At 38.0% G+C, this 13,277-nt stretch overlaps 1 protein-coding gene across 1 annotated transcript in view; it reads left to right on the forward strand.

Annotated features, from left to right (window-relative positions):
• The window catches only part of arhgap23a (Rho GTPase activating protein 23a), an 83,468-nt gene that overhangs the window by 320 nt on the left and 69,871 nt on the right, over positions 1-13,277 (forward strand). The gene's annotated exons all lie outside the window — the stretch shown is intronic.

Raw genomic sequence — 13,277 nt, forward strand, 5'->3', positions numbered from 1 at the left:
GTCATTGTGTTTGGATAGCCTGAAGTAAAACACCGTGGGGCTGGTCAGAGAGCGTGATTTCCTAAGAGGATTAACACTAGTTTACATAGCCACTGTGTACACACACTCACCGACATACTGTACAAGTGTTCCATTTGGGGTTTTCTGCAGCTTTTGTTCCAATAGTGTGGATGAGAATTCGCCAAAAAAACTCATCCAGAGTCGCTTTTACGCACGGGGTTGCTCCAGGCTTTTGTCCGCCTCTTGCTGCATCAGGAGGCGGCCAGGCTGTCAGTCCACTCGGGACGTCCCAAACAGAGATGGTGCTCTGAGGAAACCATTCCCTCTCATTTCTTTCCTGCTGTTGCTTGAAGAAATGACCCTTATCTGTAAGTGTATGCGCATCACAAGACACAAGTGACAAAGACAACTTCATTTCCACTTCCATTCATGCTTCTGTTTTATAGTAACTACTGAATATGACACAGCAGCATATTGGCTTCACATTAACTCCAGTGTAAAAGCAGTGAAATGGATTTTCCCTCAGCTACACCCTTCATCTTAAAACCAAACAAAGAAAACGCAGCCACATATGGTGGGAAATATGTTAAATGACACAAAATGAGTAGTTGCAGTGTTTGTTAAAGCAGCATGGGGTTTAATGGTAAGAGTGTGACTCCAGGAATGTGTGGATGCAGCGATGTGTCATGAGGTAAGATGTCACTCAGGGCGGTGGTCTGCCTTTCTGACAGAGGCATATGGTCGTGGCGTGGCTGCCTGGTGGATCTGCTTTGATTTAACTTCAGAGGCTCCTCAGTTCTGTGCATATGTGAGTGTTTCTGAGATAGAGGTCCTTTTTTCCTCTTTGTTCTTCCTTCTATGAATGTGTCACGTTTGTGGTGAAGTTGTGTTTGTCTATCACATGTGTTGCATTATCACCCCCCAGGGCAGTCTCGGTGTGAGTTTTCGTCCACAGATTTCCCCCTATTTACCACCTGACTTAGCTCCACTTTTTCCCTTCTTTATCAGCTGTGGCTGTGTTTATTCCCTCCAGCAAAGAATAATGTTTCCTCTTGTGGTCTCCTTTTTAATTGAGGCAACAGAGCAGTGCCTTCAAACACGTTTCATTCACTTTTATCTTTTTAATTTTAGGCTTGTTACAGTGAATGCCATGCTGTAGTAAAACTTTAGACATTCTAGTAAACTGCTGTGTGTGCACCCCCCAAATTGTCTTCTGTATGAGCAATAAAACTCCCACAGTCCCTCAGTATGCCTCTCTCTTAACCAGGGGGGTCAAACATACGGTCTGTGGGCCAAAACCGGCCCACCTAAGGGTCTAATCTGGCCTGGGGGGTGAATTTGTGAAATGCAAAAATTACATTGAAGATATTAACAATCAAGGGTGTTAAAATCATTTTAGTTCAGGTTCCACATACAGACTAATTCAATCTCAAGTGGGTTGGACCACTGAAATACCATCATAGTAACCTATAATTAATGACAACTCCAAAGTTTTCTCTCTGTTTTAGTGTAAAAAGGTAAAATTACATGAAAAAGACATACTAAACTTTCACAAAAAATATGAATAACCCGAACAAATACAAACAAGTCTAATTTTAACAGCCTTTTACTAAATGTTTTGTGTGTTTGTAGATCTATAATTATGTGTAAATGATAAGCTCAAGCATAATATTGTTAAAATTGCACTTACTTGTTATTTGTTAATGTTATTCAGATTTTTAAAGGACAGTTTGAAGATGTAAGTGTTTTCCTGATGTAATTTTCCTTTTTTTTTTTTTTTTTTTGTTTTTACTATTATTATGTTACTGTTTGAACTAAAATGAGTTTGACACCTCTGATCCAATCTGTTAGTGCTCGTCTCTTCTTACCAACCTAACCTCAGCTTGTCAAACCTCAGTCCCTGACCCTGCATCGAAGCCAACACCCACCTCTTATTTATCCTTTCTTTTCTCTGCCCCTAATTTCACCTGTTTTTGCCCACACTGATGTATTTTAAGACCAAATTACCAACGTTTTCCACCCTGAAACATGGACAGAAACACAGTCTTTTCATCTGTTCTTATCCCCTGAAATGTGATTATTTAACAGAATGTGTTGGGGGATGAAAGTGTTGGTTTGATGAGGCCGGTTATGATGACGACCGCTGGGACGAGTTTAATGTTGTTAGCAGGCCTGAGCTAATGTTGCAGTGCAGGGTTTGTGGGTGAGATCAATAGAGCTGCATTTGTGGAGAGGCGGTGGACGTCAGGGCGGGGCAGAGGGCAGGGTGAGCGACAGCCCTGATGTCTAATGCTGCATCGCGCCACGTGATGCCACAGTGTATTGATAATGGGAAACATGAGAGCGCTGTATGAAAATCTTGAGCCAAGGCGGTCGATGTTAAAGCCCCTGTTTTGTCCGTGCAGCAGAGGTACCAGGTTGTGTTTCTTTGATATTCTGCAGTTTTACAGTGTCATCCTTTAAGTGTTTCCACAGACAGTATGTACTGAATATATAGGATGTCTTTATATGCACTCTATATATCTACATGACAGAAATCTATTATCCTCATGTAGGGGATTTCATTTACAGGCAAGGCAAGGCAAGTTTATTTGTATAGCACATTTCAGCAACAAGGCAATTCAAGGTGCTTCACACAGGACATTGAAATAAAAGAAACAAAAAGAAACACATTTAAAACATTATAAAAGAAACATGTAAAAGGTGATTAAAAACAGCAAGTAAGAAAACAACACATAAAATAAAAAAAAATGAATAAATAAAATAAAAATAAAAACACACACATATTAAAGTAAGAGTTGCAGTGCAGAGTTTCAAAGAGAATATAAAATTTAAAAAGTCAAAAGCCTTTTAGTCAAAGGCAGCAGTCAACAGGTGAGTCTTTAACCTTGACTTAAAAGAACTCAGACTCTCAGCAGACCTGATATTTTCTGGTAGTTTGTTCCAGATATACGGAGCATAGAAACTGAATGCTGATTATCCATGTTTAGTTCTGACTTTGGGAACACAGAGCAGACCTGCACCAGATGACCTGAGTGGTCTGGATGGTTCATACTGGACTAGAAGGTCTCTGATGTATTTTGGGCCTAAACCATTCAGTGCTTTATATGCTAGTAAGAGAATTTTGAAGTCTATTCTCTGAGAGACAGGGAGCCAGTGTAGAGACCTGATATGTGACCTACAGGTAAGGCCACATATCAGTGTATACAGCATGTCTCAAAAAATTGAAAGAAGCAGAGTTGGAAACAAAGCAGTATGCATTTTGAAGAAGGTAAAAAAAGAATCTTTCAGTTATTTCCATGCACAATTATATTTGCTTTTTTAAATGGAATTATGCATTTTAAAACATTTCCCTGTGGTCTACATAAACTGTAAATGCTATGCTTGGGTCTGAATTCTTCATTAATTCAACTCCACAGGTCCATCTTCAACCCTGTTTCCAAGTAATGACACCAGAAAGGTCATTTTGAGTGCTGGCCCTTTAAATGCAAATGAGCCATTTCAGGCCCCGCGCCCTCCAGGTTGTTGACTGTGCTGCTCTGTCCCGTTCAACCAACAGCTGAACATTTTAGGTAATCGGCATGAAGTTTGGACATATTTTCAGTATGGACTACAACTGCTGCTGCTGACAAACAGTTATGGCGTACTCTGAGAAATGTTCATCGTAAGTCTTGACCTTATATGTGTAAATGTTGTGACGTAACTAGTTATAGACGTAACAAATGAAGCAGGAATTAAAACAGGTTGTAGAAATCCACTCAATTTTTGCCAAAATGAATATAAAGATAGCTTTGCAGCACCTGGAGGGTTCAAATTCAGATTTTTTTAACTATTAGGGTCCAAATACACAAATAAATGTACCAAAAACTAATTAAAGTGGGTTTAGCAAAATATGACCCCTTTAAATATGTTTTTTGATCACAGAATTTGTCATTTCCTGATAAAGAACCGCAGACACTGATTATCAGACAACAAAAGCAGATCATTCAACTACAACATTCTTATTTTATTGTGCCGCTCAAACCTGCTTCAGTCCCATTTCTGATTTTTGATCAACCTGTCAATCACATTTTGATGGACAACCTCTTTATCTGAGCTTCTTTTGGTGCTGATTCACCCAAACCTCCAAAAGTCTCCTAAAAGTTCTTCAACTAAAAACATTCATATCCACTCGTAGTTTTTAAGAGCATCATAAAGAATGCAGTGAGGGAGGAATATCATTGTTTTTCTAGAGACTTGAATTGTGCTTGAATAGCTGTTATTGTGCATTTGCATATCTTGTATGTGTTGTTTTTTTGTACGGCTGCTACCTTGAACATGTCCCCCTTGCAACAAAAAGAGATTTCTGATCTCAGTGGGACTTCCTGGTTAAATTAAAGTAAATGAAATGAATGAATGACCTGAAGTAACGCATTTCTCATTTAGATTTCATTTTTAAAAAAAAGGTGATTCTTTTGTTTGCCTGTTAAATCCTATGTATTACAATGTATTACTAAAATAAACCTCCATATTTAAGTGACGTAGGTGTAGCACTGCTCCTGCACTGCTGCAGAATGGAGTGGGCTCACATTATGATCTGAAGTGACTGAAAGATGTGAATTTAGACACATGTGCCTTCTAAATGATGCGTGTTACTTAATTTCCTGCCTGATATTTGGAAGAAAATGAGAGGATCTGTAGCACATTTTCTATAAATTCAATACTTCAAATGAATAGAAATACTCCATTCTGAATTATATACTTGACATATATTTTATTCTGTCATTTTTGATGGCTTTTCTCCTTTTATTTAGAACATCTGTGTAACAAAATCTAAAATACTAATGTATGAATAGGTTAAAAGGTTTGAGCTATATGGTGAATTAACTGGGTTAATCAAGTTTTTGCTTTCTGTAAATAATTATTTGCTTAAATATTGTATGATATATTTCATTGTGGGGAAATTTTCCTTTTTTTCCTTCCTTATTTTTATGGTCCTCCCCAGTTTATTTTATTTAATTCACCTTTTTTTTTTTTAACAAGTAATGCCCCTTGACACTTGTTTTTGTGTGAAGAATTTGTCTGAATCCTGTTTTGTCTTGAGTTCACATGGGAAAAATTTGATTAAAATTGTGAATCACCAGTGACATAAGGACAAAAATCTGACAGAAGGAGCTCCTCTTTAAGGTGCAAGTTGCTGGTTTTGTTTTGATTGGTTTGTTTGTGTTGGTCTCATGCAAAATTCCTGTTTACATCCATGCCAAGATGTGTCAGATTATGAAATAAACAACAGAGGATACAATCAACAAAATAAATATCATCACATTGCACATCCAGGCCTAATTTACATCTTATTATTAACACAGTTTTTAAAGTTTTACTCTCCTTTGACCATTTTAGCTCTTTCTCTGTCCTGATCTGAGACCTGTTTTGAATCTGAACCCCAGATCTGGGGGCTTGATAAAAAAAATCTCCCTCATTTGTAATAATGAAGACCTGAACATTATACAGAGGCTTTGGCTGATCCACAAATTGTCTTGTAGTCCTGTCTGGATGCCTCTTCATCCTGCTGATCACAGGACAACCACCCCAGAGAGGCTGCAGACCTCAGACCACAGAGGCCCGTGAAGTCAGCAGGTCCAGGATCAGATCCTGATTAAGGCTACGCTAAGTGAAAACAGATGTATGATGCTGCAGAGGAAAGCATTTCTGTGATCATTCGCAGATGCCCTATGCGTAGTCGACGCATAACACAGGCACTACTGTTATGTGGAGAATTTTGAGGATTTCACTGTCAGTCCCTAAAAACTGATTAATAGAGAACTGTTTCTGTTATTTCTACTACTAATGATAATAACTAAAACAGACAAAGCAAAAGCAGGATAGTCAGGAAAACAGTGAAGGGTGATTTAAGCCTTAAATACCTGGAACTATTTTTATGTTGACTTCCAGACTAATTCTTCTCTATGTTTAACCTTTTGTAAGCGATTTATCATAATTTATTATAGTATTATCCACTGCATTTTTCAGTGAAATCAGATATTTTCCTATATTTGATTTACTGATTCAAAAAAGCTAAAGAGTAAAGTCAAAGGTTATTATATCAAAACAGAAACTGAAGTAAAAGTGACATTTTCAGCAAAATATATAATCAACTGTAAATAAAAGCAAGTGTCTACAGCCATAGTGATTTATTAAAGTACATGGGTTTTACTACTGAATCAATGTTGTAGAAGATGATGGTATTTCCATGTTCACTATGGAGCCTCTGAACATCCAAATGGGTCGTATCTGATGCCAATAAAAAGCTGGAAAAAAGGCTTTTTACCTGAATTATTTCCATATATTGATAGGATTAGTGGTTCTGAAGTTATTAAACATTATAGATCAGTAGATTATTTTGGTCGCTGGTGGTTGCAGTAAATATAGAGCCAAAAAGCAGGAATACAGACTAAAGAGTAACTTAGAATAAGAAGATAAAGTATGCATAAAAGGCAGAACAGAGGATGTTATGACAGCAAGATAAAAGTGCATGAGTGCAAAAAATAATATGTCATAAATAAAGACCATAAAAGACAACAACTCATGAATAAAAGATCTCCAACAAGGCCCACTGTCTTCATCTTATTACACAAACAATCCACAAATCAAGTAAATGTAACTGATTGTTACTCTTCTAAGTTGTAAATTAGCCTCGGGCTCTGCGGGATTTAAAGTAGAAAGTGAAAAACACATGCAGCCTCCACCCTTTTTATGGGTAATTTCACATCAATTGATGCGGTAACTTTTGCTTAATCCTGCAGATCCAGCTCTCCTATTGAGACAGACTGACAGACAAGTGATTGGGTAATATTAGTGACAGAAGTAATAAGCATTGCATTAAAAGCAAATCTGTAAAAATGGGTTGATTCTGTGAGTTTTATCTCTTTTCATCCTGTTTATTTACCGTTAATAATTTTATCCTTTTTTGCGATACATGATTGGTACACTGTCAGTGCAGTGGGTGGGGCCGTACAAGGAGCATGACAGTAAAGTGTGTGTTACAGAGTGCCCCACATCAGTCCGTTAACACCATTAAAACGTCTCTCACACTTTAACACCCCCCCGCCCTCCCACCTCGACACCGTCACCTCTGCCGCATTCCTCAGCCATGGGCTTTAGAGACGACAGCTGCACCACCGCTTGTACCTCGCATCCACAATCATTAACCTGGAAAAAGTGTGTGTTGACTCATGTTAATCACACATACACACACATTCAGGCACAGGTGTCCACAAATACGGCCGCTCCGCTATGTTTACATCACACTTATGGGGTCAAAGTTACACACCCACAGCTCATAATCTGAGTACAGGTGCACAAAATGAAGTCACGCACACAAACACTGTGAGATTCAGATGCGTTGTGTTTGGAGGATAAGGCTGAAAACAGCTCCAGGGCCTTGTGTTTGCATGAGGAAGTCCTTGATGTTGTACAAATACAGTGTAATGAGTCTATAGGTGGGCGAAGGACATCAGTCATCACTGACCTTGTTTACTGTGGTGGGAGGGAGTGGCTGCTGTACTGCAGCTCTGTTTCTGTTCCTAATAGCTCTTTATTGATCTCTTTTTAGGTCGTCATACACTTTGTTTTTCTCCATATGATCCACAACAGACTTAATATACTGGAATTAATTGCATTTTTTCTAATTATTCACCTTGTCCTGCAAATTATTATGTTTATTGTCCTCATTAGTGGTGGAATTGATCAGATTTTATTGATACCGGTGCTGTTATTGATTGTGCTTAGTGGTGTCATTCTTTGTTCATTCCCTTATTGATTCCTGGTCTATTTTCCACATGGAAAAAAGTAGGACTGTACAGGTTTATTACCCCGCTCCCCGAAGGGGAGGCGAGGGGTATTGTTTTTGGTTCGGTTTGTTTGTTTCTTTGTTTGTTAAACACTCTAGCAGCAAAACTATTGGTTGAATTCATACCAAATTTGGTTTATAGATTGCCAGTGACCCAGAATAGATCTGATTACATTTTGGGAACGATAGGTCAAAGTTCAAAATTTGTATGAATTTTTAAAATCTTTTTTTTTCCCCATTTACTTATAATGGGTGAAATTTTAAATGTTTATAAAAACATCAATTTTGTTTCAATTTACTTCAAACTGGGCACATATATAGAGGCAATTGATACGCTGACATCACATGCATAGACATGATGACATCAGCTCGATCGATACCAAACTAAGTTACAATATGTACGAGGGGCGGGGTTTGTCGTGCCTGGCACCACTTGTTTATTTATTTATTTGCATAGTTATCTGCTAGTTCCCCTGTATTCTTCAGCACAAAAACAAGAACAACAACCAACAATAAATGAAAAACATAAGCGCAATATTAGTTTATACACCAGTTAATATTACAAAAAGAAAAGGAACAAGACATTCAAACATTTCATTATTGACAATAACCAATGATAAATAAATTAACAAGAGTGGACTATTTAGTTCCCACATAATTTACAACAACCTCAGTGAAATAAGTAACTGATTCTTGGTCCAGTGATAGTAGTTCACAGTGTTTACTCAATAAAATCACTTTTCTATCACAATCATATCACAAACTGATTTATGTCTGTTTTTAATTTCTTTCTGACACTTCTCTTGATACTAACCTGAGTTAAATTTGGTTATAGGTTGTTCCAGGTTAGCACAGCTAGTTTTCTTTAAAGGATTTGTTTTTATAGGCAACATTGAACATCCCATAAAAGCATATCTTGTCTCAATTTGTGTATTAACTAGAAAATTTGTGTATTAACTAAAAATATCTTGCATTTCTTAAGACCTAGGTTTTACACTACACAGGTTTTCAGTGCCAGCACAACTGTTTGATTATCTCTAAGTCTGAAAATAACCTAGAAACTGACATCAAAACTAGTACTGTTTCTGTTTTCATCTTTCTTTGCAAAGTGAAGCCGATTGTGCTATTTCTTCCTGTCCATCATCACTTTCTCTTATTGCTTGTTTTCCTGCAGCATAGATGCCTGAGTTTGACAGTATTGTTTTCCAGTGCACAACTGTCTGAAATGAAGAATGTGCTAGCATTGATAAGAAGAATTGATAAGCTCAGAGGCATGTGTTTTTAATTGACTGGACAATTTGGAACCAGGTTTTAAATCAATTCACAATTCGTTCTCTTTGTTACAAAGGGAACAGTTTGATGAAATGTCTGAAATGTTTACCCAGAATTAGAAAACAGAATATAAAACATAAATTTTATTGGTCTAAAGAAGTGTGGCTACACAGCATTATGCTGCTAATGACCAATGCACTGCCAGCATTGGGCCAGTAGAGGTTAATTAGGTTTGGTCACTGCAATGTGCAGTTGATTATCATGTTTTTACAAACAGGGTTCATTGGGGACGAGAGATGCCAGAGAGTTTAAGTGCAAGCTGAACTGAAACAGAGCTCTTTTTAGGACTTATTGCATCTATATAAAGACACTCTTTCCAAATATCGTTATCTGAACAACAAATCTTTGCTCATGGAAAGTGAAAGTCTAAATCTCTGTGTAGGTTCTTCATTCATTTGTAGTAGTTTTCAAAATTCAATAGTTCTTGGATGAGAGACAAAACACAAGAACAAAGCCAGTCCACTTGAACTTTGAAAAAGGATGAAAATCTAAATAAAGACATTTAAGACACCCTCATTCCCAGCTTCCTTAAACTGAATGCACGAAGTGATGTGGGTCACTTTAACTCTACAAGGTTTAATTTTTAGCCAGAAGTAAACTTTACCTGTCCATAAAAGTGACAGGCTTTCACCGGTCACCTTTCCTTCTCTCAGTGACTTGTCTGCCTCTCTTCGGTCCCAGCTGGATGCTCTTCGTGTGGCGTCTGCCTCCCATTCGCTGAGAGATTTGGTGTGAAACAAAGCGTCTCTCAGTAACTGATGAGAGCTAATTAGATTCAGCCTGTTGATGGCCTGGTCTGTGTCACTGCCTCTTTGTATTTCAGCATGTAGACACTCTATGTGTGTGTGTGTCTGAGTGTGTTGTTTTTGTGCAGGAAAATATGAGGCTGTCGTACAGTTATGCGAGGGGCTTTGCGTTGATGTGATGTTCAGCACACGAGGAATGGAGAACAGGTCGGGTCTTGCTTTGAAATGCAGCCTTGGCTCGGTATCTGTCTGTGGGATCGGCCTGAAGGCAGCGAGGTGGCGTGGGGGGGGGGGGGGGGGGGGTTTGAATCAGGGTCAAGGTTCAGAGGTCAGGGGCCCCCCTTGTCACACACTTGGCCCCCAGTAAAGAGGCTAAAGAGGCAGGAGGGTACCGCTGTCACTGTGTGCAGCAGGGGCCACCGGGGTTAAGCAGGAGACGTTATTTGACTGATCTGCGTTCAGATTGTCAGATTGTGCATCTTGTTTTGTCTGTTTCACATTTTGATGTCATCTATGCTCATTTTTCCAAAGCAGAACAAGAATGAGAACGAGCAAGCTGCAATAATCTGAATGGTCCTCTGTGTCCTGAGTGTTTATGGACAACAGGGACGGCACTGGAATGTGACCGAGGAGGGGGCTCGGAGGAAAAGCAGGGAAGAAGATAACAAAATGAGTGAATCCTGATGAGTCATGGGGGGAGAATGATGTCAGAGTGACAGCCAAAACACAATGAAGCAATGAGAAGCGAAGACAAGCTAAAGGAATGTTCATCCTCCATAAAAACCTGCAGAAAAGCTGCCAAACACCACAGCACTCAAAAGGGAATGTCAAATGTTTAGTTACATGCTTTTCTTGGATGAACATCCTGACACTACTATGACGAACTCCACAAATATCTATGTACATTAATAACAGTATTTCTGGTCATGAGTTGAGTACGATTGTGGTACATCTGGGAAAAAAGCAACAGAAAAACCCCAATGAATAAGGCTAGGTTTCTTTTTATTTATTTTCAATGGACAGTAATGCAAGTTCTAGTTTGTTCCACCTGGTTCCGTTTAAGTCAGTTAATTTTATTATAGCAAATGGGGAACTTGGCCTGCAGTCAGGGACGCAAGATAAAAACAACACAGTACAAAATGCAAAAGTGCAGAAATGTCTCAGAAAATGTTCAGTTTTGCACGATATAAACAAAGCAGCGCAAAATGACAGTGTTTTATAGTCCCCTATTATGTACAGTAGTTGATATGAGCTGCAAACTTTACAGCTGCTGGATAACATCAATACATGGTCACTGTTCATTCAGAAAGATAATGTTATTTAGTTTTGTATATTACATGTACAAGAATATTAATCCAAATTAACAAACAACCCAAAAAAGGGGGAAAGAAAGAAAGAAAGAAAGAAAGAAAGAAAGAAATGAGGTAGAAATAATCATGTAGTTGAGTGAGCATGCCTTTGAATACTGTCCATTTCCTCCAGTTTTGTTCAAAGTCACCTACTTTGATTCGAAGTATAAAGTAATGTAAAGTAATTTGGTAATGTGGCTGATGAAGGTCTGACACCTTTGACTGCAGCACATGGCTTGTAAAGTGCTAAGTGCTAATGCTAATGATGGGTATGGAGTGTGGGATGGGTAAATGCAAAAACTGAATTTTCGTATAGCAGTAATAAAGTGTGTTAACCCTTGTAAAACACACACAAAAAAAGTTTGGTCTAAACTCATATAGAAACATTGCAACCTCTGTAAAAGATGACCTCCTCCTCTATGTAAAACCATCTTATTCTAAGATAATGAACACAATTGTCCTTATTTTCATCTAATATACTAATGAAAACACAGTTATCAATATTATATTCCTTCTTCTCATTCATTTATTTCTTCAGTTTCATTCCAGTTAACCTTAACCTTTAATTCTTACTGAATAACTTATGAATCTCCATGGAAATCTGAATATTGGATGAGACAGAATGTGGAAAACCACAAATTGGCTCTGTAAAGCGACTAGGAGAAAAGTCTGAAAATTTACTTTGGAAACACTGGTGTTTGAAGGGAAACACTTTTAAGTAACAGTTTGTACATTTCACTTAAGTAATGACAAATTCCTCATAGAATTAGACAAGTGTTTTGCTGCATGAGGAACATGAACGCTGTCATGTTTGAGATATTTCAGTCTGAACAGAGGTCACAAAGTTTAGTAAATCATCAGCTTGTTCCAGTTGAATCACACCATGTTCATGTTTTGTAACATCATTAAGACATTTATGAAGACTTGTGGTTTATCAACGTGCTGATGATGTTTGCTCAGGGTACATAACTTCCCAATTAGGGAGGCTCTTCTGGGCTTGTTTGCTGTATATGGCAGCAGGCCAGCGAACGTCCATCAAAGCATCAGTTTAGTTAGAGTTGATGAACTGTGAATTGCAGGTCAGACATACTGAATTACTGCTGTTACTAAGATGACTCACTGACCTCTATCTCCACTTCCTAAACATCCTCATGCCAACAGCACTGCAGTGTATATATACATGCAACAACAAAATACACTCACATAATGCCGTCACTCAGTGGTGCTCTGTGTTTGTTAGTCTCAGAGTGGGGAGAGAGGGGGTTGTTTTGACAGTCGGGCAAAATCACATGATAGAGATTATCGGGAAAGTAATGAGAAGACGTGGATGTTAGGAAGAGATAGAGCGCTGTGGTTTCCCTGATGCAAGTCCAGGACAAACTGCCCCTGTTTACAGCCTCAGTGTGATTCACTATATGCTGGTGTGTTTTTAGGATGTGGTGTCTGCCAATCATCCAAAAGGTTTTGTGCCGTTATTGTAACTTGAAACTTTGCCACCATTCAGTACAAAAACACATTTCAAAAGCAGCATATTTTGACTTTGTTGTGTATATATATTGTCTTAGATATATTAAATAATGTTATATGATGCTTAAAAATACAAAGTCTCTAAAAAGACTAAATTCTTCAGCCTATTTACTCAGAAAAGTTCATTTGAGTTGCTGTGTGCTGTGTTTCAGACTGATTTGTGCGATCTAAATAGACAGCATTAGTCTGGGTCTACTGGGTTTGTGAAGCTGCATATCCAACATTGTTAAAAATATGAGATAAAAAAACACTTAAAATGCTGGAAAATATTCATTCTTTAAATCTTGTAAATATGCAAAATCTCAAATATTTTCAGCTCATCAAACCCTGAAAATGGTCATAATGTCACTCATTTTAAATTATGTAAATTGATGTCATGTGATGATTATAAATGTGAAACCTTTGAAAAAGTTGCATTACAGGCTTAATTCCTCAACCTGGTTACTGTATTCCAGATTGATTCGTGTAATCTTAATATATATCATTTTTGTTAAT

Source organism: Sphaeramia orbicularis, chromosome 8, assembly GCF_902148855.1.
Source record: "Sphaeramia orbicularis chromosome 8, fSphaOr1.1, whole genome shotgun sequence".
Classification (NCBI taxonomy): Eukaryota; Metazoa; Chordata; class Actinopteri; order Kurtiformes; family Apogonidae; genus Sphaeramia; species Sphaeramia orbicularis.